The sequence below is a fragment of the Dermacentor andersoni genome, chromosome 11 (genome assembly GCF_023375885.2).
Source record: "Dermacentor andersoni chromosome 11, qqDerAnde1_hic_scaffold, whole genome shotgun sequence".
Classification (NCBI taxonomy): Eukaryota; Metazoa; Arthropoda; class Arachnida; order Ixodida; family Ixodidae; genus Dermacentor; species Dermacentor andersoni.
In genome coordinates, this window is record NC_092824.1 from 45,711,726 (window position 1) to 45,738,861 (window position 27,136).

The 27,136-nt window shown below is 47.1% G+C and overlaps 1 long non-coding RNA gene across 1 annotated transcript; it reads left to right on the plus strand.

Annotated features, from left to right (window-relative positions):
• Nucleotides 1–5,531: 5,531 nt before the first annotated feature.
• On the plus strand, nt 5,532–17,250 carry LOC126517460 (uncharacterized). The gene is made up of 3 exons (XR_007596211.3): nt 5,532–6,130; nt 7,263–7,368; nt 13,596–17,250. It is a non-coding gene; the product is annotated as an uncharacterized lncRNA (long non-coding RNA).
• Nucleotides 17,251–27,136: the final 9,886 nt, after the last annotated feature.

Consider the following 27,136-nt stretch of genomic DNA (forward strand, 5'->3'; position numbering starts at 1 on the left):
AGGGAGGGGCGGTATGGAATTCCGGCATCGGAGCCAGCAGTAGAGGAAGTGGAGGACAAAGTGACTAGTGAGCGCAATAGGTGGTGCGAGGCTCGGCTGACTGCTCTTGGGCCGGCCTGTTAAGAAATTGCCGGTTGAAATTTGTGCTGTACGTCTTGCTGTCGCGCTGTGATCAGCGCTGTTCTTCAAAATGTACTCATGAGATGCGCGTAGAAATTGAAAATAAACAACGTCTTTCCTCATGAAACTGTTCTAGGTAGGCAACAGACCCTGATATATAGCCATTTTTCTTTAACCTCCACCACCACAGAACTGACGCAGACAGTGACTGAAGCTCAAAAACCAGCAGTGCAGTGAGTACCTATAAAGTATCATACAAGGACGCTGCTTGGTCAACTTGTGGCAGTGATAGTGAATGCACAAGGACCGCGGGGACGGAGCTGTGGCACTGTATTTTATTTCCCAAAGTACGCACGGCGCCTTCAATAGGCAGTACAGTGCAGGGGGCGGGGTATACATAAAAGAGAAAAAGATATGTAATACTGCAGCATAGGATACAACGCTACAACATGCTGATGTCTATAATAGTACATCGTGAAGCGACTGCGCAAACATTTCATTTGAAGTTATTTTCGCAGTATCATTTGGTAACCGATTCCAGTCTGGAGTTGTATTGAGGAAAAAGGTCGCACTAAACACTTTAGTTTTACATAAGCATTCGTTCACTTTGAGTTCGTGATGAACTCTCACAGACACGATCGAATTCCGAGCAGTTTCTTGCAGAACCGTATGATTATCGAGCAGTGCGGAGAACCAGTAAGCAAGTTTCTTCATATAATTTTCTTAAAGTCGCTCCATGAGAGGCGCCTCCCTGCAGAGTGGAAGGTTGCAAAAATATTTCCTATACCAAAATCAGGTGACACATCTTACCTGTCTAACCACCGGCCAATTTCGTTAACATGCACGTGCTGCAAAATACTAGAGCAGAATTTCGAAACGGTTTATCAACAGTCACCCAACTCGTGGAAACCCTTCACGACTTAACTCAAAACAATAATGAGCAACTACAGGTGGACATAATCTTTATGGATTTCTCTAAAGCGTTTGATCGTGTTTACCATGTTAAATAGCTTCACAGACTTAACCGCCTGTTTGGTAATGGCCTTCTTGTTCGTTGCATCAATGACTTTCTGTCAAACCGCTCCCAATACGTAGAATACAATGATCACCTTTCTGATGCTGTCCCTGTTTTGTTCGGCGTTCACCAGGGCTCTGTTCTGGCCCCACTTCTGTGCTTAACGTTCATAGAAGATATAAAAAACCAAGTCGACGTCACCATTCGCCTCTTTGCACAGGATTCCATTCTTTATCATACTGTGAGTAACCACGAAGGTGAAGCAAAACTGAACAATTCCCTAAACAAGGTAGTGCAGTGGTTTGGAGACTGGCAAATGGTGATAAATTCTGACAAAACTGTCTTTATCTCGGTCACAAACAAAAAATTAAGTGTGCTGTTGCCGTACGGTTTCAGCAGCACTGTTCTCCAAAGCGTCACCCAGTACAAATACTTAGGCGTAATCGTCTCATGCGACCTCAGCTGGAATGCGCACATACAGTAGGTAACTAAAAAGCCCTAAACAAACTGTTCTACATCAAACGCACCTTATCGCATTCCACCAGCCAGACAGAGCAGCTTGCTTACGTCAGCCTTATCAGACCGGCACTCGAATATGCCGATATAGTATGGTTTCCATATACCAAAAACCACATTCATACACTGGACCGCATACAAAGAAAAGCTGTCGGACTTATTTATAATCGTTTTAAACGCACTAATTCACCAACCGAACTTCATTCTCGCGCAGGCCTCGCTACCCTCGAAATTCGAGCTAAGGTTAAACGAGAAAAGTTCCTATACTTAGGATTACACAGCGCGCTGGAGTTGGATCCCGCCATCTTTGTAAAGTACAAGCACACTAGACAGGCTCGACATAATTACGCTCTCACGCTTGAACAATTTCTTTGTAACAACAATACTTTTCTCTTTTCATCCTTTCTGCGAACTGTGCGAGAGTGGAACTGCTTAAACCCTGCTATTACTGCCCAGCCATCATTAGAAACATTTACAAATCATTTAGAAGAAACACTCGCGATCACAACTTAGTTTTTTGTTATTGCAAGAGCAATTGTGTGAAGACGAATGTGTAGTTCGATGAATGTAAGCGTCCATGTTTTTCTATGCTTAGTTCTTGTTTGTTCAGTGTTATTTTGCTCATATTTTGATCATCATGTTCCCACTCCTGTAATAATCCCTGTCGGGATCGACAGTATTGGGAAATAAAAAAAATAATAAATAAAATATTAGCAAATATGTAAGTAGTTAGTCGTTTTGATACCTGTTCTTGAATTAAAATATATCATGGAACATTTTTAGTCTACGAAATAAACGTCTTTTTGTAGCTAGTCCCACCTATGTTCTTTTTGGCCTCTGTCACACTAAAATTTCGTCTGTAATTGTTAAATACAAATCGTACAGCTTTACTCTGTACTCTTTCCAGTTTGCCTATGTTCACTCGTGTCCAAGGATGCCCAAACCGTGCTGCCATATTCAAGTATTGACCGGACACTGGAAAGATAGAGTAGAGCCTTCGCTTTGAATGAAAATTGTTTTGCGCTTCCTTTAATAAAACCTCGAAGCAGAGATGCATTAGAAGTGATGTAATCAATGTGACGTGCCCAAGATAAATCAATGGTGAAATACACTCCCAAATATTTAAATTCTGACACAGTCAACTGTTGTATACCATTAATGTTACAATTCGAGTGAATTTGTTTCTTTTTCACTTTAGTTAAACACAGGTACACCATTTTCTTTACGTTAAGGTTTATCTGCCATGTTGAACACCATTGTGAGATTCTGTCAATGTCACGTTGTAATGTTGCACGATCATTTAAATTAATAATAACTCTATACAATAAGCTAACGCGCTTTTATATCAGTACACAAGCAGCACCCCTTTGTTGTGCCGACACGAGTGGACGGGCGCAGTCTCTAGGCGCTCGGTTAGCCGTCGAACCTCGCCGCCAATTTAGAAGGACGATCTTCTCAGGGGCACGCACAGGTGTTATTACTTGAACGTTATAAGTAAAAGCACTCAATCACTTCCAAACATTCCATCTAAGATATTTATTTAAACGTCGGACTACAATATCCAAGTGCACTACCATATGCGCGCTACGGCTCTGTAGTTTGGCTGCATACACTGTAAACAAAAGTTAGCCGACATTGGGGTTTTTGCGGCTCATGAGCTTTGAAGACTACCTTGCACCAGAAAATTACTCTGGCATGAGGCAGTAAAATGCGTTACATTACATCGTTTTACTACCATCTCTGAGAAACGTAGTAAAAGGATGTCATGAGCCGGCTTTACGACGTACGGAGTTTTAGATCACGTGACCAAAAACCATCTATTGAGAGTTTAAAACCACGTGATCTGGAACCAACCTGAAGATCACGTGATTAAATACTACCACTTTACTCCCTAAGGTCTCGATCATTGCAAGCTCCGCCCAATCCAGTTAAGCCTATGCTCGGCGACAGGCACGGCCGCGGCAGAAATAGCAAAGATCGATGCCGTGGCGGTGCATCCACCAGCGGAACGGCAGAACGTTGGAAACTTGGAACGTATGTACGTCGCGTAAGAGGTGCCTCAAGTGGACGCGGCTTCCTGCCGGCGCGCCGCCCGTTGCACGACCGACGAGCCAATCGACTGCATTGCGTCAGTGCGAACTCATCGAAAAATAATGTTCCGATTCCGCTCTGCACGGCGAACCGGCGTGGCCATGCTCGCATTCAGCGACAAAAATCGCCTCAAGAATCGTTCCTCGACCGATCCTCTCTACGGCAGGTAAATATCTTGCCGTTCGCGAGGGATACCGCCATCGGCCGGCAGCCTACAAACGGCGAGTTGTCGCGTCTGCTGCTCCGGCCGGAAGCAAGCGTGTCGGTCAAAGTTCATTGCCAAGCACAAGCCCACTTTTTCATGCTTCTACGAGCTAGAAAACGACTGTCTCTTGTCCACTTTGAAGCTGTGAACGGAATCGTCACGACCCACTGTAGCACAAAATAAACAAAACGTTGGTAAATTGTAGTGACAGTCAATGGAAAGCCTCACGCACTAGAAATAGACGCGATCATGTCGAGCGGTCTCACCAATTCAAGATGAGGGCATATAATCTCGTAAACACGACAGCTAGCGCTGTAGGAAGCGTGTATACGAGCGGTGATCATGAATTTGTGCTCAGTAGGCGTCAAAGAAGCCCGTAGGCCATCCACTATTGCAAGCAGACGGAGCTGCACGGACGGCGCGCTGATGGGCTCGTGTTCGCCAGCTAAAGCGGGAGACACACGGCCCGATTCGGTGTCCGATCCGGCGTCCGACGCGCCTGAACGGCAGCCGGAATCGAGGTGTTTTGCCGTGCCGAACCGCCGGATCGGACGTCCGGCGTGCGACAAACCGGGCAAATTTTCATCGTCTGATGTGTCCGACAACCGCACTGACCGCACCGTCATTTGGCCGCAGCTAATGTGACGTTCTCTGACGTTCCCTCTACGGAGGCGGCGCTGGCAGGCCGGTTTCTCGCCGTCTTTTTTTTTCCTTGCCTGCTGCAGTTTGTTGCCGACACGAAATAGTTACCAGTTCAATAAAGTTATCTCGAACGTGTGCTTATTATGCAAAACAGCGCCTAGTACACTAGCACTAAGCTACCGTCGAAATCGGGAGCCGCGACGCGAGGGCCTTTCCGTGGGCAAACAGCACACACCGACCGTCTGAGCGAGGCTGCTCGCTTCGCTTGCACGTTTGCCCTTCGCAACGACTGCGTCGAGTAAACCAATTGTATTTAATTACGGGCTACCTAAGTGCACGGCGTTAATTGTTTTGGCAAAAATAAGCCCTCTTCATCGAGCTCGGGCTGAATCAAGCGCCGTCGGCCGCAGCGTCCGCCTAGCTATGCCTGCCGGCCGTATCGCTGGCTGTCACCGGAGCCGTCAGTGGACAACGCGCCGTCGTGAAGTGTTCTGTCATTTGCAGGGGCATAATTTTATTGACAGTGTTCACGTAAAGCGAAGCAGTGTTGTGCAGAGTTGTTTATATTGCGTTTCTCGCCGTGAACATGTACTCAAGCGGGGGGGGGGGGGGGGGGGGGGCTGGACCTGGGCGGAGCTTACGCGCCGCTCGACCGTTCGGATACACGCACGTTGGATCGGACGCCAAATCGTACCGTGTGTCCCCTGCTTAAAGCTCGCTCATGGTTCGGCGTAAGTCCCTGTATATTCTTTATAAATAAGGAAGCCTACCTAGGCACTGTAAACCCAACAATTGGGGCCTAAATGCCTGCCCTCCTCCCAGCTGCGGCTTCGTTTGAGCGACAAAGTCCGATTTCGAAGGCCGTGCTTTTGTAAACTGCATGCCACTGAAGCGGTTGCGAATCTTGAAGGCGACATCCGCTTCATTTTTTTTTTAATATATACAGTACATGTTCTTAAACTTCGTATAAAAAAGTGCATATTTATACAAAGTTAACACTTTTTGACCCAAGAAATTTGTTAAAGTGTCCCTACCGATTGTTGTTAGGAAAAAACACGTAATTTTCTCATTTACGATACATTTTTCTAAAAACCGTAGAGTGGCGCCACTGCAGTATTTGTTTGGTCGACATACCACGTTGGTTGTAGTGAATGCACCTTGCAGTAAGGCGGTATTTGAGTTATATTTTAGAAGTGCCTAGACAAAATCTGCTCCTTGTCGTGTGCAGTAACCATCGCAAACCCTCCGGACTTGTGTAACGCCGTTAGTTCGCCGTGTGTTTCGTGCGATCTACCAGTGTCGACAGTGAGTGTCTTACTACAGCGCCCGTCCGAGCTGCCTTTGTTCTGCCGAGCTGCCTGCCCGCGCTCTCGTGAAAAGTCTGGTACTGGAGCTTCGAATCGTAGTGTATGGAAGACTGTTGAAGGTTGTGCTTTTGTGGAGCTGGAGTTCATCGGAAGTTCTACAGTGCTTGCGCCAGAAAAACGTCGGTGCCTCGGTACCTTTGAGACGAAGGAGCGTTGGCCAAGTCTTTTTGAAAGGTAAGCAAGTTTGGCCCTTGCGCGCATTCTTGAACTTATGATTTACGTAATGAACGTTGTGTAACTAGCTAGAGCAACGCGCTTTCTGATCGTAGGTTGGCCGTCTTGCTGTGCACATTTAGCAAACAATTTCACGAAGCCTTCCTCTGATGTTACAGCGTACTTGCATTCTGCTGTAAAATATATGCTACCCGCCTTGATTGCTATGCCTGAATGGGCACACAATTATGAAAACACTGAAAGTTGCTGTTCGTTCGGTAGTTTTCTGGCAAGAAGTTATTCGTTATATATTCATTCCCGCAAGTACAGTACATGTGTAATGTATCCGTCGATGTATCATGGGCTTCGCGCGTTGGCACACGATTCCTATGTTTGACGCTTAAGCAGATAGAAGCTTGTATGAAGATTTTTCTATGTATACAGTTTGGTTTGGATGACCACGTCGCGAGAACCTGTGTATTGTTTATGTTCTTGAGTGTCTTCGCGTATTTGTCTTCTATGTTGCAGACCCGACATAGGCCGATATTACAGTAACGAAGTTTATTTTTAATCGAGACATTTCAGAGACCGGCCTTTAAGAAAGACATAGACCAACCAATTCTTACGAACGGGATGCCAGCTCTTGCAATCGTAGGTTATACGGCAGTGCGTAATAAAGTAAGGACTGCGATTTTGTAGCGATACTTACCCCTCGATTCTATACCACTCTTGTCGCCCACCGCAAACGGCCGGCTGTTCCAGTACGTAGCACGGGCCGGGGCGACGGTCAAACCACTAACGAATAACGAAAAGGAATAGCATCGCTACAAAATCGCGATCTAGCTTTCAGAATGCTTTTCATGTGCTTAATATTTTTGTTTAATCCAATGCGCCACGTTTTACTGCATATTTGAGTTTTGTTTTTGATTGTCCTGGTAGCCTGTTGTTGCTGATTTCGTTCCTTCCTGAAACTTCGCTTGTTACAAAATATCAGTCTAACCTCCTTAGATATAACAAAGAGACATTTGTGCAACCAGACGCAAATTCATGCAGCTGGCTGTGTGAGGCTCTCTTTGCAATTCCACATGACACTGGTAAATCACAAATTCCCAGGTTCACAACACAATAAATTAAACATTTCTTACTTTTGAAGGCTATGCGGATTCTGGAGGCATCCCTACATCAAGCAGGAACCTGCTGCACTGCTGGAAGCTGGACAGCACGACAATAAAGCACGTGATCTGTGTGCTTTCTCAAAGGTGCGTACAAAACTGGCGCTGCCTTTCGAGTTGTAGGACACATTTGTGTAATATGCAATCATTTTACTGTACTGCCATTTTCAGGATTTCTAGTGGCTGATCATGAATTTTATGTTTTGGTGGAGTGCCCTCAGTTTAATGAATTTACCTAAAGTAGCCTCATCTGAGTTAAATATAATTGGACGCTTGAGTAATTATGCCTTATATACTCCATATAGACTATATTAATCTAGCCAAAATGCCTTTTTAAGAACCATGAATTGAGGTTTCGTGTCTCGAAAAATGCGTTGTACCGCCTAAAGACATGGTTTAGGCAAATGTGCCTTAAGCAATGCTTTCGCACAAAAGTTGTATCATCAAGAGTTTCATAGAAGCCTGTGTGGTCGGTATGAAACATGACAAAGAAAGACATAGACCAACCAAATACAACATTAAAAGCAATACATTTTGGCTTCCATATGGAAGCCTTGTTCACAATAAGGCTAAAAAAAAGTGGAAGTGCATATTTAATTAAGTAAGTTTTAGCATAAGATGGGCGTGGGCTCCTTGGTTTCAGATAAACGTGTGTCCTGTTGATTGCATCTCCAGGGAATCCGGGTACAGGCATGGCTTCCAATTTCTTTCCTGGCCGATTATGCTAGACACTATCCAGTCACTATTGTGTTTAGTCATTGCTGCATGCTCTGCCAAAGCATTTGATGCCACTCTTTTCTCATCCACGTAGTTCTGATGTTGGCGTAGCCATTGTTTAAAGTTGCCCATTGCCCTAATGTAGATAGTATTCATATACACATGTTATGTTTCAAAGGTCAGAATTCATGTCAGTAAAATTTTTGATACGGGTTGTTACTGGGATGGCTACCTCGTTTGTTTAGCATGGCTTGTCACTGGGATTGCTCTCTTGTTTGTTTAGCTTCTTGTCGGGTTCTTATGGATTTGATTTTGTGCACAATGAGATGTTACACACCTTGCATATACATGAAAAAAAGGTTTACAGCAGAGATAACATATATGCATGGGCATATATATGTGTCAATAAAATACCCAAGCCTCATTTCTGCCTACAGAAAAAGAAGTTATTTCTCCTCGAGGGCATGACTGCTTCCAATAATGAACCTCCAAGGGAAGATTTTCTCTAATCCCCATTTTTGATATCTACATGCTTATGTGGCATGTACAAACTGGACGAGTGGTCTAAATTTTAAATTTGAGTAATAATTGCAATAAATAACTCATTTCACCTGTCTTCTAATGACTCTAAAATTCTATGCTTCTACCTTGCCAAACCTTTTATGAAATTAGTTTGATGAGGCCCAATATACAGGGCTTTCTAAATTGAAGGTATCAGTACCTATTAAAGACTGTGCTAACTATGAAAATGCTGCTTGTGTATGTGGTTTATTCATTTCTCATACAAAAGCTTTACACCCAAGTGCAGTCAGTAAATCGAAAACAATTGCGTCTTGTTCAATAGTTCTCGAGCACTTGTGCGTCACTATAGTCGGATACAACTTTAGAAAAAAGGGGAGGCCCCGCCCAGATGACTGAAGCGCGACGTCCGATTGCTTCCGCGACTAAAATAATCCCGCTCAAAAAATCGTGCTTCGGAAACGCGCAATTCTCGGTATAAATAAAGACTTTGATGACTGGATTAGTAGAGCTCTCATGTGCTACAGCACATGCCAGATCGCGACAGAAAAATAACCCCGTGCCTTCCACAACGCTGCCCGTCGTCTGCTCTTTAGCTTCATTGCAAGTGGCAAAAGTAGAAAGAGCAACTCTGCATGGCATTTGTGCTTGTTTACATGTACACGGCAAATTTACTACTCCTGTTCCGAGCTTCAAATGAATCAGTTGCTACTGAACAAGTACTTATATAAAACAATGCATTTATCGCAACCATTACAAACCCAAGATGCTCAGTGTCAGCGAAAGCACCGGGTTAAAGGTGAGGAGGGAGGTCAAAGCTTCGCATATTTCGGGTGGCAAACTGTCGACACCCTCGTGAAAACGCCCACAAAATGTGGAGAAAAGAAGAAGCGGCACGAAGTAGGACACATGTGCGCTGAGGTCGTGTGCACGATTTCTTTCACCACAACGAGATACCGACGATCGAGAAGATCACTAACGAGTTCTCGAAGCGTATGTGGTGTTATGTTTGTGCCCTGGGATTTCGTGACGGAAGGCCAGTGCTATGGTTTGTCGACCGTGGAGGCAGCATTCATCCCTGCATGGTGCCTGCCTGCTTCGGACACGACTACGTGCACGGCTCGGGTTTTCTCGCGGCTGCACGGCGTCCACGACGGAAGCAGCCACTGGATCACGGACTGCTTTTCGGCCCCTCCCCGTCCTGGCAGCAATGCAACCCCCCCTCCCCCTCGTTTGTCCGGCGGCGCCCGCACCACAAACGACTCCCGCTGTGTTGGGGACAGTTTCCAAAGGAGGGCTGTGTTTCGACCCAGTGCCTTGCAGTTGGTTCCCTTTGTCCTATGCGGGCCATAAAACTTGACCGGCGCACCATTCTGACCGACCGCCAAATCGTCCCGACGCCGCAGCGCGGTTCAAGGAAGCGCCGGCCACCGAGAGCGGCATTAGGACACCGGAGGCTGCCCGGACCCTCTCTCTCTCGACCTTGTTTCGTCCTTGGGGACTGTCTGGGGGATCTTTGGACTGAGGGGTGTTATTTAAGCAGCTTGCAGCTGCTCTGTTGGTCTCTGTCCTGATAACGACGACAACATGTAAACATTGTATAAAGAATTATTCGCAGAGAAAACTCTCCTCGTCTCTGACTCTGCGTGAAGCGAGGTCCAGACCTCCTGCCAGCCACACATACCTCGGCAAACGCAACAATGGATCTCCCATCACTGAAGCGGTGTACTGTGTGTCAAGCACAGCAGCCAAGCATTCTCCCGTGGCCTCTCAAATAAATAAGCAGTTCATTTGATGATATATTCCTTTTAATGGAAGCCCAATTCTGAAAAAGCAACGTCCTGCACAGATCATGCTCAATATAAGCGTTGGCATGGAAACGTGCTGAAATGCTGGAAAATCTGAATGCAAATGCAGTTATTAATCCTGAATAACTATGTGGGGTCCGAAATGCTCATTCGGGCATCCACTGTCCAGCTTCACACGAAAAAGCAGTAGTCAACGTGAATGAAATTGACAGCCACTCTTAGCAGCCTGCACGCCAAAGCACATTGTGCTTTGCGTGCAGTTGTGCTGCCCCTACTGTTTTTTCGAGACCGTTGAGATGAATAATGCCAATGTCAGAAGGCCCAATACTCTATTGGGCAGCCACCTATGAGCATGACGGGCCCTGTGATGAAATAACAGTCATCAGGGCACGCTTCAAAGGCACCTTTAGCAGTCTGCACGTCAAAGCCCAGTCAAGCCGTCACCACTGTTGGTGAAACGGCAGCAATCAATGCGAGAATGACAGCCACTGTTGGCAGCTTGCATGCAAACACACATTCATGTGGTGGCATTGTTTATTTTGGTTACCTGGCCTAGGCAAGTAATGCGAATATGACAACAATTATCAAACATCATTAGCTTAGTTAGGCCCAATATACTCAGTCGGGTAGCTATTAATAGCAGTAGTCAAGGGCACGCTTGAAAGGCACCATCAGCAGTCTGCACGTCAAAGCGCAGTCAATCCGTCGCCACTTTTGGTGAAATGGCAGCAATCAATGGAGAATGACAGCCACTGTTGGCAGCTTGCATGCAAACACACATTCATGTGGTGGCATTGTTTATTTTGGTTACCTGGCCCAGGCAAGTAATGCGAATAAGAGAACAATTATCAAACATTAGCTTAGTTAGGCCCAATATACCCAGGCGGGTAGCTATTAATAGCAGTAGTCAAGGGCACGCTCAAAAGGCACCATTAGCAGTCTGCATGTCAAAGCGCAGTCAATCCGTCGCCACTTTTGGTGAAATGGCAGCAATCAATGGAGAATGACAGCCACTGTTGGCAGCTTGTATGCAAACACACATTCATGTGGTGGCATTGTTTATTTTGGTTACCTGGCCCAGGCAAGTAATGCGAATAAGAGAACAATTATCAAACATCATTAGCTTAGTTAGGCCCAATATACCCAGGCGGGTAGCTATTAATAGCAGTAGTCAAGGGCACGCTCAAAAGGCACCATTAGCAGTCTGCATGTCAAATCACAGTCATACCGCAGCCATTGTTGTATTTGTTTATCTGACCGGGCAAGTAACACCAATGTAAGCACAATTATTCACCCTGAATAGCTCTGCTAGCATTGTGCTAAAAAATGCTGAGTGAAGTTGAATGTGTTTTATTGAGGCAATTATTTAATTCACAAGCCATCGGCATGTCGATCAACGGCCAGGTTCAGACAATGTCATTTGTGAAGTAATAAAGGGTGAACGTTGCAAAAGCTCTTAGTGCACTGCTTTGCTGGGCTCCATTCACTGAATAATGTCTTTGCAACGGCGAAAGCGTCAGACAGAAATCACACCCCACTGCACATTGTTATTCATGCTGAAAATTTTCACCATCATATGTGATAGGCAGTGAAACCGTTTGTTTACTAAGACTGCATGCATGAAAAATTCAACAGCATAGCAAGGTGTTTCACAATATGCAGCCTTTCATGTGCACTTCTGGCTAGCTGCCACATGCACTGACGCATAAACATGAACAGAGGTAAGAGGCAAAGTTACTGTGCAACCCACATGACGCTTTTAAGAAAATGTATCTCTAAACCTTTCTGTTTTGATAGGCGATCAAAATTTGTTTTGAGCAAGTTGGTTAGTCACATTGCAGCAACAGCACAAGAAACAAGGACAGAAAACGCAGCGAGTAGGCAGATTGAGAAGACGAGGTACACCAGCGAGAAAGGTTTTAATGAGATGGAAGAGGCCAGTTGTGCAGTGTACAGGAGTTAGTGCTTTGAATGAGATTGGCTAATGAAAATGTGTAAAGACTTTGCTGAAAGAAAACTAGCAAAAACAAATGCTAATATAAAATAAAAGGACAAATATGAGTAAGTGCAAACACGCATGGAAGCAGGAACGCTGGCAACACAACTTATGCGTGACTGTGCCACAGCACGCATTCTACAGCTTGCGTGCGCGGTGAGCACTGGTGGAAAGAAATCAATCGACGGTGCTATACACAACGCTCGAACACCGCTGTTAGACGCTCGGCTATCTCACTGTTGACAACAATCATTCACGCTAAGTTGACGGCGACAAATCTTTGCATTGGAGGCTTCTTTTGCAAATATTTTCTGTTGAGACGCTCGTAGGTTTGTTTCACGCACGCACGCTTTTCTAATTTCTCCTCAGAATGGTTTTGCTCCATCACTTTACCCCGTCCGACGGAAAATGCAGCGACACGGTACACGAACTCACCCGCAGCTGACAGCAGGCACCAGACTTTGGCAAACTTTTCTTGTCCTAACTTCACTCGGGAGCGAAATAAAAAACATGGAACAAACAGGCAGGATGTGTGTATGCAGCAGTCACCGAGACATCCTGTTTTCAGGCAAAGCATAGCGCAGCATCAGCAATGCTCGCTGCAATGTTTCTTCGCCGGATCACGGCTTAGAATACACGCACGCAGCACAGATGCCGCATCGTAAGCTCGCAGTAATATTTCCGGCATGATAGACAATGACAAACTGTTTGGGAATTCACTGTGACGAGGCATTGACGCGCACAGCTGACGCGACTTGGCCTAGTTCGAAGCCCGGGCGGCCATCTTCTCCGACGGCGGGCCACCGGCCGTCCGGCGCGTGACATCAGTTCAGAGTGCGCAACCATTAGTGGATGCTCGTGTGCATCCGCCTCGGAGGAGTAAACGCCTCTGTTTTTCTAAAGTTGTATCCGACTATAATCGAGCACAGCTTGACCCTTGGCCTAATACTAAATCAGGCTTGAAGCTTTCAATGTCTGCTAATCGCTAGAACAGCACCAGATCTCATTCTGTGCCAAGGGGTGGAACGCATTCGCTTAGAGCTAGGCAGATGAATGTCTTTCTTTCGCATTGAAGTTCCCAATACTTTCTAGTCTTAGGTGAAAGTACACAGCTCAGCACAACGCACGTATGGTATACGTAAGGGTACTTTGTTCTTTAGACCATATCAACAAGAAGCAGCTACTTCCGTTTTTGCACACCTTACCCTATTTCCTAACCTTTCCTTGATCAAAAGTGTAGAAAATTAATCTGTGCTTGTTCGATTGTTTCACAGGTAGACATCGGCGACGGTGTATATGTTGAAAAGTGCCTGCTGAAGAGGCTGCGCCTGGATGCTAACAACTCAGGCTTTCAGTTCGCGGGGGGCCTCCTTAAGGCTCCTTTTACAAAAGAAGAGGTTGAAGGGAGGCGCTACACATGGATGCGCAGCGATTGTTTGTGACATCGTCACTGCTGGCAGGCCTGGCCTGCCTTTTCGCTTCGTTCTGGGTCTTCCACGTTATCTACTCGAAAACGCCCACAGGGTTTTGACATTTATTGAGCACTGCTTTCTGGATTTGAGCTACACAAAGCTGCAGGTGAAAGCATTGGATTTAGTCAATATTTACTAGAACTATTCCTAGGCAAAAAAATTTACAGATGCATATCCTCAAGAAAGTTTCTGTAAAAATTATTTTGCCTAACAAAAGCACTCGTGGGTTCTGTGGCTGGCAGCTTGCCCAAGCCATGTAGCACAGTGCTTGCTTTAAAGGGACACGAAAGGGAAAATTTATTTGAGCGTTATTAAATCATTTTTCTACAACACCGAAAAAACAACTCCCTCTAAGAGAATTGGCTTGATAAGCCAGATAACTTGCAAAAACGAAAACTGGTGTCGCCACCACCACCTTATAATTCCTGCACCAGCTCGCTGTGATATGGAATTTGACGGTGTCTGTTCGGGTCTAGCTAATGTTCTACTGGCCAATATTGATGAATTCTGTTGTAAAGGTGTCAAAGAATATACCTAGTTGAAGTATGACTCCACACTGATGTGCGGGCACTGCATAAAACTTGAAAGTTAAATCTTCATTTTCTCATCTATTAATCCGCTTATTGCCACAATGTTCATGAATACAGTTCTGAAAGATTGTTTTATCAGTCTAAAATCATTTATTGTTTCTCTTTAGTATCTCTGTAATGGACCTTTAGCAACAAAATGTGTGTTAGTTTGCGACAGGTATTCTCAGCGGGGGCAAGAGCACCAGCAGCATGCTCAGTGATTCTGTACCAACTGATAATTTGAAGGATGTCCTGTGCCACTAGGGTTAGGCCAACATGGCTCTGTGTTAATCACCACAAGTGTATTATGCAAAACTTAATGGCCCAGAAATTGGTAATTCAGGGGGGAGTTGAATTAGCTGTTTATTTTTTTTTCTTTATCATGGACTTCTCACATTACACTTTGTCACAACGCATTCACTTTAAAGTAACTGGAGAATAAGGTGGTTTGGTATTCAGACATGCCTTCTGTGTGTAAACAGTGTTAGATGAGCAATACAAAGATACACCATAGATGCTGACTGGCAACATGAAGGGGTTTGAGGGCAGCTACGAATATACATCCTTGTAGTCGTACCTATAGCACTATGTTCAATTTGTCACACAAGCATATGGCATCCATCACAACTGCATGCCTAGAAAAAGACAAGGGCAACACACTCAATTACCTTTTATTCTATCTAAGAAGCACTACAATATTTAGGCAACGAAATTGACATCTGGCTTGTACCCATAAGTACTGCAATACAGTTGCATAACATGTTACTCTTGTGTGGAAAAAGGGCTGCATACGTTTTCTTTGAGCACAAGGGGGAGTGGTATCAGTTAAAGCCCCTCCATCCACGCGCCACTGCCGCTTTCTTAAGTAGCGACAACCTTTGTTGTACGCCGCCTTTTCCCCTGACATCAAATCCGGTTCCAGCATTTCCAGTTTCAAAGTTTCCGGTTCCGGCGTTACCGCTTCCTGGAGTTGTGCTGCGGGAATTTCCGCTTTGACTGCCGATGGTGAGATGCCCACGCGTGCTTAGCAGAGCTGTGGTAGTCACCATGAGAAGAATGCAAAGGCGACAAGCTGTTGTATTCCGCTGAAGTAGTAATTCTCGGTCGCTGTTTTCTAAATGCACGAAAAATGGCAGTGGTCTCCAAGCGCCCAGGCACTACATTCCACTGTACGTTGTCTCGTGGCACAACCCGTCGCAGGTTGACGCGAAACAGCGAACACGATCAGATCGCTGGTTACAATAGGCGGTGGTACTTGGATGGAATCGCATTCACAGTTTAAACCGCAGCTGGTGCAATTAAAGCCTCTCCATCGACGCGAAAGTAAACAACGTTAAGAAAAACATAGCGTTACTTCCACTCGGAACAGGAAGCTGCAGCTACGGAAGTTCCGCTTGACGCCGGAAGCTAAGGGGGCGAGTGGCAGAGGAACGTGGAGGAAGAGGGTAGGTTGGCGGTACTTAACCTGGTCGGCGGAAACGTGTATGGAGGGGCTTTAGTATCAGTTAATGGCTGTTTTCACATATATGTTTTGTCGTGTGTATTAGCAATCACCACTTTCCTTATCTGAGTGAGGTCATTTTTTAGAAAGTTTGAAAGTTTATAGAACATGTTGCTCATGGTTGTTGCAGTTTTCTTCCTAACTATCCATTCATTGCACTGTGCACCCATGTCTTGGGCAACTAGCTGTTTGAAGGTCAGCATGCTATCGATGGGTCTAATGATAATCTCTAGTGCCCTCTCATTTGCTTGTTGCAATACTTAAGAGTTAGATTTTGTATACTGTGTCACTGGTTTATTTTCACTGTACTTTAGTTTCACTACATCTTGAATGTGTTGTGATAGTTTTTCTTTTGCAATGAAAGATATGGTGGGCAGTTGCCGACACTAATGTTTCGCTGGGCAGTAATGGTCATTAGCAGCAGATGCTAGCTGCCCTTAAGTGCAATGTTTTTATGTTGCATAGTATTGTTCATGATCCATTGAATGCACTGCACGCACATGTTGTGGACAACTGCCTGTTTGAAGAAATTATCTGCATATTCAGTGGGTCTAATGTGAACATCTCTACTACTGACTTAGCTTCACTACATCTTGAATGTGTTGTGATAGTTTTTATTTTGCCGTGACAGATGTGGTGGGCAGTTGCCGGCACTAATGTGATAGTACGAATGCTTGCTGTATTTACCACATGGTTGTTTCATTTTGTCTGGCGCAGTAATAGCCGTTAGCAGCAGATGCCATTTGGCCTTAAGTGCAATATTTTTATGTTGCATAGTTATGTTCATACTAATCCATTGGATGCACAGCACACCCATGTTCTGGACAACTGCCTGTTTGAAGGAATGACCTGCATATTCAGTGGGTTTAATGTGAACGTCTCTAGTACTGACTGTATATTTATCAGTTAGGTTTTATATTGTATGTTGCTTGTTTTCACTGTAGGCTGCTGAGCACGAGGTCGCGGGATCGAATCCCGGCCATGGCGGCCGCATTTCGATGGAGGCGAAATACGAAAACACCCGTGTACTTAGATTTAGGTGCACGTTAAAGATCCCCAGGTGGTCGAAATTTCCGGAGTCCTCCACTACGGCGTGCCTCATAATCAGAAAGTGGTTTTGGCACGTAAAACCCTATAATTTAATTTTTTTTTTCACTGTACTTTAGTGGGATTGCACATTGAATGTGTTGTGATGTATTTTATTTTGCTATGAGAGATCTAATGGGCAGTTACCAGCCCCCGGTCTTTGTATTAGTACAAATATTTATTATGCTTATCACAGCATTTTGTAAGGCTATAGTTTTGTGATGATTAACTCATGCCTGACTTTTTTATGAGAAACATGTCACAACTAATAAACAATCACTCATGCTTGGGATCCATGAAATCATCCTTGTAATCTTTCAATTGTCTTCGAACTACTTCCACATCAGGCCCAAGAAACTCCAGAACGCGCTTGAAGAATTACTCTCGGAAAGAACCGAGAAAACCTGATGAATGAGGTAAAAAAATACTCCGAGATCAGCTCCAAGAAACCACAGAATGGGCTTGAAAATTTCTCTCAGGTAGAGCTACGAAACCTTGATAACGAGGTAAGAAAATACCCCGACATCAGTACCAACAAACTCGAGAATAGGCCTGAAAATAACTCCCAGAAATAGCCTAGAAAACTGGATGAATGATGTAAAAAAGTAATCCCACATCACCTCCAAAAAACTCCAGAATGGGCTTGAAAAATTACTATCAGATAAAGCTGAGAAAAGTTAATGAAGGAGGTAAAAAAATACTCTCACATCAGACCCAAGAAACTCGCGAATGGGCTTGAAAAATAACTCTCAGGAATAGCCGCTAGAACTTCGTGATGGGAGTAAAAATATAGTCGCACTATCGTCCCTAAAAACCTTCCCACAGATTAAAAAATTACTCTCGTTTCTACATGCAAAAAACTTGGTCAGCATGGTAGTAAATTTTTACCTCGACTGGTACGTAGTAAAAAAAACCCAGAAACGGGAATGCGATACAGGACGAGCGGTTTACTCCCGTTTCGCGTTATTTTTGTTTAGTGTGTAGGCACTAAAAGAAATCAGGTTGTGTAGCGTGTGCAAAGTGGCAGAGTTCGGTACTGTCTACCCTCCCGCTTCAGCACGAATAAAAAAAAAATTATTGCTAGGTTTGGGTCCTCCTTCGGGTATGGTGTTTTTATTAAGAAATTGCCTGTTGAAACTCGTGCTGTACATCTTCCTGTCACGCTGTAACCAGCACTGTTCTTCACTATGTACACAGCAGGCGCGCGTAGCCGGTAAGCTCGCGAAGAAGAAATGACTTGCACAGCGGAATAACAGCAAAAGAAGCCGCACCCGAAACGCCTTTCGCTACGCTCACTTTCACTCACCAACAGACTGCGCAGCTGCGATGGAGGAACCAAGGGGAAACTTCGTCGTCGCCGCATTGATGGATGCAACAGGAGTGTACAACTTCAACTCGAGGCTAGCGGAGTCATTTGTCGGACTGGACGCGGTCAAGCACAGCATGCCCGCTGTGATGTTACTTCTTATCTTTGACTGCACGACCTTGGTCTTGTTCAGTAGTTCCTTGCATTTCTTAATCACGGCTTCTGCGTCCGTCACGGCGACCAGCTCCGGCGTTTTGGCCGGGACCGCGCCTTCGGGCGCATGTTCCTCGCTCTCAGGAGCATCGCCGTCAATGGAAGCGTCGGCAGAGTCACTGTCACCTTCAAGCCTGGCAAACGAAGGCTTTCCCCCGTCGTTGGATTCCCCATCTGAAGAGAGAGAAAGAACGATGTATTTATTAACAAAAAATACGAGTATGACTAAACACTTCTTATGAGTTCTTAATGCTTATGCATCCATATCCAATTTACCGCAAATGAATGGTCCGTGTTAGGAACTGGTCGCGGGAAGTGAGCGCGTTAAGAGGCTTGGCGCTGTTTCATTTGAGCTGACTCAGGTGCAATTACACAAGCCAAGTGCGCCCAACGAACGTGTGGATAACACTGGTTTGCGATAGCAAGAGCCACGTCGACGCGGCGTCGCGGTGGTGCCCTCTCACTGGCGCGCCAACGCGGCAGCAGTTCCCGCTCGGCCGCTCTGCTCCGTAGAGGTGCACTGGCGCCCTGGAGTCGCAGCCACAGGGAACTCTGTCGAGGTGCGCTCGCGACATGGCATCGCACCAAGTGGAAATTTATGGGCTGTTTCGGTACCACAGAGGCCAGCTTGATCGCTCAATGGGCTATTTGAAGCTTTCGCATCAATAAACAAAAGTGAACGACTGTGGTGCTCCAGAGGAGGTGCCTAGATAAACGGGATTGTTTTACTTCACAACAGTTATAACAACCTACAAAAAAGGGAGAGAACCATTGTGAATGATACCAAGACTATGAAGGAGAGCTGTAGCTTGTTGATAAAAGCCTAATAAAGGCTGATAAAAGAACTTTTTATATTTTTCCTTTACACTGGGAAAAACAGCCAGAACCATTTTCACCCTCGCATAACAGATGTGCAAAACATAAACGACACTACACAATATCATAGCGCCATCTTTATAAGTTGCCCAGTTGACCGTCCAAAAGGAAACGCAGTGAAAATCAGTAAACTGCTCGTAGACGGCCGTCACACTTTTGTTATGACGGTGATGATGATAACGAGGAGACTGCGGTAACTGTGGGGGCCACAGCACGTTAGCGGTTGTATGTCGCCTGTGATGGCTGGTTCGAAAAGCGCAGCAGCCATCTTCTCTTCGAATGACCGTAAGTGGATCTTCTTTAATGCGATCACATTTCAGAAGGCAGAAATACACCGCCGAGATAATTTAGCGAGAGAACCCTGTGGCACCCTCTGCTTCAAAGAAGCTGCAGCTTCGTCGCTGCTCTACTGTTGCGACGTGGTGTAGTTGGCCAAGCTACGTAATTATAGACGCCTTTGAGGGCTTGAGGCAGAATGAAACAGCCCAGACATCAACGAGTACGTTATAATTCTTTTATTTAAAGGCGAATATAATATCTGTACAGCGTGCTACCCCCATAGACGGTGCTGCATCTCCACCCTGCTTTGTCATCTCGATAGCCGTATGTTCTTACCATGCCATGATTAATATGAGTACAGTAAAGTAATTTTCTATGTCGTTGCACGCATCACCCATTCGCTGGGAAAGCTCTAGCGCATATGTATATACGTCAGGCATTAGACGATGCAACTACGAGCAGAATTTCCCGCCGACAATGCACACAATCAACAACATAAACAATAGTGGATAAATGCGGTATGTATACGCTGTAGAAGCGTTACATGTTATGTTGCGTGTGCTGCCAGTTACAGGCGCTTTATTATATATCCCCTTTAGTCAACAGCGAGCACACAATCATTTGTGTATCGATGCACGAGACAGCTTGATGGGGCACCAGCTCTGTGAGCAATGACTGAACATGTGTTCGTGTAGCTGAATGTGAGGATCGCACAAATACAACATTTCAATCAATCGCACATTGCGCGAGAAGACGACAAAAACTGAGTGAGCCACTGACGCTTTCGCAGCCGCGTTTTTGTGGACGGTAGTGATATGCTGCTTTCTGTTTTTGCAATCAGGTGTATTCGAATGCGTTTTATCGATATGCACGAAAATGCAGGGCACAAGAAATTGCCGACAATTACGTTACTTCCTAACGCGAAACTTTGAGCGCAGCTCTTCAGCTGTTTTTCATATAGGCAGACGGCTTATATTAAAAACCATCTGTAAGCCTCGGACAATCCGTCTCGTGCGGAACATTTCGCACCAACCGTCGCAAACGGAACGTAGCTTTGCGCAACTGGGGTGTGATCGGAGAGGGTTGTTCGGCGCGTTCGTTGGTTACCGGCGCGCGCGATTGGCCTGCTCCGTACCGACGTCACCAGCTGCGGGGCGCGGCCACGTTTTTGGTGACGTCAAAATGACGAAATGCCCCTGTCAATCATCCTCCCACCGAGCATTTGGTCTGCTAGACGCCGAACCCGGCGGGAGTTGGGAAGTTTGGAGCGATCATCGCGCATTACGAGACCGGATTCGCATGGCACGTCTGGTGGATTGGATTGGATCCAGATGGTGGCTTTGGCAGTTGATTAGCACGTTCGAATCCAATCCATAGTTTAATTCGAGAAAAATGGCGCTTGCGTTGGGAACTTCGGTGTTAGCGCTGACATTGCTCGAGGAGGAAGGAGAGCGGGTGGCATTGCGAAACGTGTTTGAAGAAATGGCAGAAAGCGAATTCAGGAGTCGGTTCCGTTTCTCGAAACAAATAGTGCGTTGGTTGTACGGCGAAGTCGACCCCATTATCGGTGCCAGCGAGCCACTGGAATGTTGTTGCTGCCTCTTGAAAAGTGCGCCACTGCTCCCGTCGTTTCTTCTTTCTTTGTTCTAGCTGTGCGCGACACCACCTAGGGACGATGCAGAGAAACTAATAGTTATAAATTGTAGTATTCACACTTGCTACTATTTGAAAACGTGTTTAAGCTTGAGAAGACAAAATTTAGATAAATATTTCATTCATTGGAAGACGAGAAACATTTCGTTTTGTGGTATACTCTCTACAAGCAGACGACAAAGCAGGGAAGTAATCTTCTGCGGAGTTTACCGCTTACCGATTGGCTGCTCTCTCCGCCCCGTTCTCAGAAATTTTGCATGCTGCCACTTGGTGACACTGCAGCAACCGAACAGAACGCGTATCGAACAAAAACCTCCGATCACGCCCCTGCTTCGCTTACCGGGAGGTCGCGGGAGGCACCGCATAGGCGCATAGGAGCGTTACGCGGCAAAGAGATGGCAGCGACTGAAGGTGAGTTTATAAAAGCGAAAGCTTTACTGGCCGCGAAATTGCGATTTCGCCATGGCGGTGCTCCGACGCGGCACATGACTTCACAACCAGTGCCTCGCCGTTGATATCAAAGCGAAAGCGTTACTCGCCGGGAACTTGCGATTTCGCCGTGCCGGTGCTCTGAGGAGGCACATGACGTCACGCCGCGTTCCTCGTCGTTGCGCTCGCCTCCGTTCGCTTCGCCAAGATGCGTCGCATGCCTGATCACATGTCAGAGGATTGAAAAGGAGAGCTCGCGTGCGCCGCATCGACAGTTAATGCGGCAGTATGGACGGCGACAATTCTGATAAGCAGGAGGAGGCCTGGAATCGACATCGGAACGAGATGAAGAGAAAACGAATCGCCCAGTAAACAGACAAACAGCGCGCCGAATGACTGGCTAAACGCCGCAACAGAGCTAGACAACCAGACTAATCTGGACTTGCAATCAAGATTTACTAAGGTTAACCGTGCTATGCCTTAGCTTTCGCTACGTATACCCTGGCATAGCTGAGCTAAGCTACTGCCAAATTTATATAGTCCGACGTTATCGGCGCGCGGGCGAGCGTCACTCGAGGTCGGGCGAGCCGGATCACGTTGGCAGCGTCCGGTTACGTCCGTCTGCGTCCACCGGTCGAACTCGCCAACGTGACGTAACGTGTGCACGCGCTCACGCTGCGTCTATATTTAGCCCTTCACTGACGCCGCTGGCGCTGCTAGCGAGTCAACTAAAGATGGCTCTGCTTTTCGGCTTGGGAAGCGGGCACCGTGATTCGCTGGTACCGAGCTGGCGCTTCGGCAACCGAAGAACACCGCACGCTCTCGTGCGGTCGCCGCGACGGAGGAGGCAGGGGGAAGGGTACACTCAGTGGCGAATGGCGGCGGCTATGCGTTTCGGCATGGCCCATCATCGAAATCAGCTGCCACCGAGCCGGCACTCTCATTGCCGCTGCACAAGGACGGAATTGGAAGATCAGTGAAGATAGCAAGGCTCGCGCCTTGCGCGAGAGATGGCACCAGGAGCGCGCACAGCTTAAAGCCCCTTAAACTACGTAAAGTATCGCCACGATTCGAAGAATGCCGCTTCCTCCTCGCGCGGTCCGGCGGAGGCCGACACCGCGTCGCTATCGGCGTAATAGCATCACGTGGGCCCTCGCGCCGTGCTTCAGCGCCATTTTCACTCGAGAAGCACCTACGAAGTGGCCCGGAGCACATGCTGGCGCCGTTGCTACGCTCGAGCAGTGTAGGCGGCGCCACGGTCGATGAAGGAGCGTAAAAGAGAGGAGAAAGAAGGAGGAGAGTGTCGCTACTTTAGGAAGTTTAAGGGATTTTAGCGCAGCTCTCTCTCTCTCCCAAAGTAGCGCCAACCACTTCCCTCCTCCTCCACTCAGCGCGGCCTCGATGGTGGCGCCGCCCGTACTGGCCCTGCCGTAGCAGACGACGGCTAACACGCCACTGGGGCAAATCCGCGGAAAATTTCGTTCGAGCCCCGCGGAGCAGCTTTTTCAATCGTGATCTTGCTTCGTCAGTCGGCAACTGGCCCAAAGAATGTAGTGTTGCAATTGCGGAAAAAATAGAGAACCATTATTTAAGGCGTAAAGCACGCGCACATTGAGAGTGCGTGTTGCTGAAACACGACGCATGCACGCGGTGCGCTCAAACACGTGCGTAATTACCAGAGTTTCACTGCGTGAAATTATGTGTACGTGGTTTCATAGGTTCACATACAGTGCATATGGCGCATGGGATCACAATTGACTTAACTGGACGCATAAAAAAGTTAACGTTAAGGAGAGAAAATGTAAATCCTTATCAGCGGTCCGACGGTCCTTCCAAGCCATTACAATCCTGCTCACGAAACGTGCGAGTAGCCGCTGCTCATGCCTCCAATATTGAGGACGCGTTTAGCAGCAGCCGGGATAGAGGTGAAATGCGAGAGGGCCGTGGAAAGATTCCTCGTTGGCGTTCCGTAATTTTCCTCGCAAGGGCACGGTACGTTGCAGCAGTCCTCGGGCGCTTTTTCGTTGCGGGGTGCTTTGGTAATCGCGACAAGTACTGCTCCAGGAGGGCACATGTAACGGCTAACAGAGGCCTCTGGAGAGGACGTGACATTACAAGGCGCCATCAATAATACTACATAATGACACGTTCTTACAACTAGTAAACAAAATCTAATAAAGAAATGCGATCACGCCGAGGCGCCATCTTCTGGCGCAGCGCTAGCGCGCCAGTGCGAGAATTACGAAACGCCAACGAGGAATTTACCGGCCCACGTACAACTACGATCAAAGTGCACGTTAAACATTCCTAGGCGACCTAAATAATGTTATCGGGACCCGCCCACTACGACCTCCCTCATAGCTTTAGTCGCTTCAGGACGTTAAAAACGTTAATCACCACAAACGAAATCAATACATGCGGGCGTACATTCGAAGCTCAACGACTGCATCCGTAAGTCATAGTGAGCCTTGCAAAAGCATCGAGAATGCACTATCTTCTGGTGGAGCTGGTGGTTCTGGTGGTTTTCGCCGCAAGACGAAACTACATGAAACAAAGAGAGCACATTCGAAAAAAAGTCAACTTAAACGCACTAAAAGCAGCCCAGCACACATACACTTTTTCGAAGCGGCAGGTGTGAACTAGGCTCAAAAGAAGAGGTTGTGAGGAACCGTGGCACTTCACAAAGCCGTGCATTTTTTGCCACTTCCTCGAAGTCATCCCCTCCGATACTATGTATCCACACTTTTCTTTGTGCGTTGCGCTCGTCAGATGGTAAAGAAAGACGGCTTTTGCCGTCGCTGTGTCGGTTGCGGCAACCGAAGGCGCACCAGCACGGCATCACAATTAAGTTCTCGTCCCTAAAACACTCGATTTGTTCCGCTGACGCATTCGATCAGTTCATTTGCGCGTAGTTTAGACGCGAAGGGCCAACAATGGCGGTGGGAGCGCGCTGGAAAAAAAATATACAAAAACGCGGTGCCTGCGTTTACGCTGCAAAGAACAAATATACAAAAGTGCAGCACCTGCTTCCACGTGACACAGATTGACCAATGGGGGAGTGGAGGAAGCGGGGACGAAAGGAGGCGTGGAGGAGGAAACGTGCGGGAGAGCGGGGTGGCGGAAAGATCGAAGAAGGGCGCTACTTTTGGGAAATTGAGGGGCTTTAGCACAGCTAGAGCAGTGCGCTGATGATGACATTGGTTACGAGTAGGCCGATGGTGACACGAAACGCAGGAATGGGTGCCAAAGAGCTGCGCGAGTGCCGTGCAGTCTTCATTTGACGTAACGGAACAATGGCCATGACAAGTTTGGAAGTCGACAAGCGCACCGGTACGTTTCCTGCTTATTTCTTTTGTATGGAAAACCCAGTTTTCGTACCAGGTGACCTATATGGACTTTGCGACCGGCAAGTGGGCTGAGCATACCCAAATTAGGGACGTCACAACGCCGCAAGCGGCGCCTTTATCAGCACTCGCATCAAAGGAAGGCAGGACGCACCCTATCTAGTAGTTTAGGGCAGCAAAGTGAATACGCAACAAGTTTAAATACTGGAATTGGAAATTGGAATATGGAACAAATTTGCTGCGCGGGAATTTATTTTATTGCGATAGAGAATAGAGGCACCTTTCCACCGCCATCGTTGGCGTGATGTTCTGCATAAAGTCCAAGTGTGATTACACCGTGGCCGCAACCCGTATACTGTAAGGGCGAATGAAAGCATGCGAGGGTAAGCCGAGGGTAGCAGCTTGATCTCTCGCGTGCAAAAAAGGCGACGAGGAAGCGTGCCATCTTCAACTTCGCGCAAGGCCGTGGGAGAGGGGGCGGCGTTCCATTCCTTTGGCTGTTGCGTATGACGCTGCAGCCACCGTGATCTGTCTTGAGTGCAAAGTCTAAGAGCGCTGAGGGCTTATAGCTTCGTGTGGGCTGTGTTCTCGTCGCTTATTTCACCTTGAAGCGAGAGGTAGCATGCAGGTCGATTCACTCGCAGGTGCTGCCGTTCTTCCTCACGCCAGCGTTCTGACAACGAGTGTGCGTGGTCATCGAGTGAAATGGGTTCATGTTTGCTAGTGCGTGCTTTAGAACATGCTTGTGCGTGCCTTAGACCATGCAATCAGGTATTGAGAAAATGATTGCAATATCATTTTGTCCTGTGTGCGTTCTGTCGCATCGTGCGTTTCATCGCGCTAAATATATTAACGTGCAGGATGTTTAATTAAAGGTGAAGAGCAGTAGATAAACATCAGCCTAGCAGCAGCGAACAGCCCGAGCTCTCTTGCTAATCTCAGCACGGGTCGTTGTCGTCTCCGAGCTGCTATCGGAAACACGAGGCGCGTCTGCTTCATTACATTGGCCCCGGGTGTGAAACGGAGCCATGCTGGCGACTCAGGGAGCAGAGAAGATGAGGGGATCGAAATAAGCCATCAGCCGGCTAACATGCACTGTTCCCTACCTCGACAACGAAGGTCCGGTGATGGTGTGACGGGCTCAACGATATAGTTCACAGGGGAGGAGGCGTCGATGATTCGATACAGACCGTGGAACCGCGCAAGTAGTTTACAAGATAGGCCGAACATGTGAGGTGGTATCGATGACCACACAAGGGAACCAGCAGGGAACGTGGCCGTGGCCTGATGAGTGTCGCGTCTTGTCTTCTGACGCCCCTGATGCTCGCTGGTCAACGGACGAGCCAATTGACGGCAAGCTTCAGCGTATCGGGCGACTGCTGAAATAGTTGTGCACTCGGAAGCTTAAGGTCGGTAGGGCAGGATAGTATCCAGAGGACAGGAAGGCTCACGCCCATACAAGAGAAAAACGCTGAAAAACAGGTGGCCGCTTGCGTCGCGGCGTTATAAGCGAAAGTAACAAACGGGAGTACGGTGTCCCAATTGGTGCGGTCGGACGAGACGTACTACATCCTCAACATGCCGCCCAGTGTTCGGTTGAGGCGCTCTGTGAGACCGTTCGTTTGGGGGTGATACGCTGTCGACTTCCGGTGAATGATCTGGCACTCGAGAAGGAGGGATTGTATTGCTGCAGACAAGAAGACACGACCCCTATCGCTGAGTAATTCTCGAGGAGCACCGTGGCGAAGGACGAAGTTCCGAAGTATGAACATCGCAACGTCACGCTCGGTAGCGGCGGGAAGAGCCGCGGTTTCGGCGTAGCGCGTCAGGTGATCGACGCCAACAACAATCCAGTGGTTTCCACATCCACTGTATGGGAGCGAGCTATAGAGGTCGATGCCTACGCGTTGGAATAGTCGAACAAGGCAAGGTAGCGGCTGTAGTGTGCCAGTAGGGCGCAATGGGGGAGTTTTGCTTTGTTGGCAGGCGGTGCATGATTAACGTACTGCTGCACAAACTGATACATTGCACTCCAGTAATATCGTTGACGCGGCCTTGTGAAAGGTTTCATGACGCCGGCATGGGCG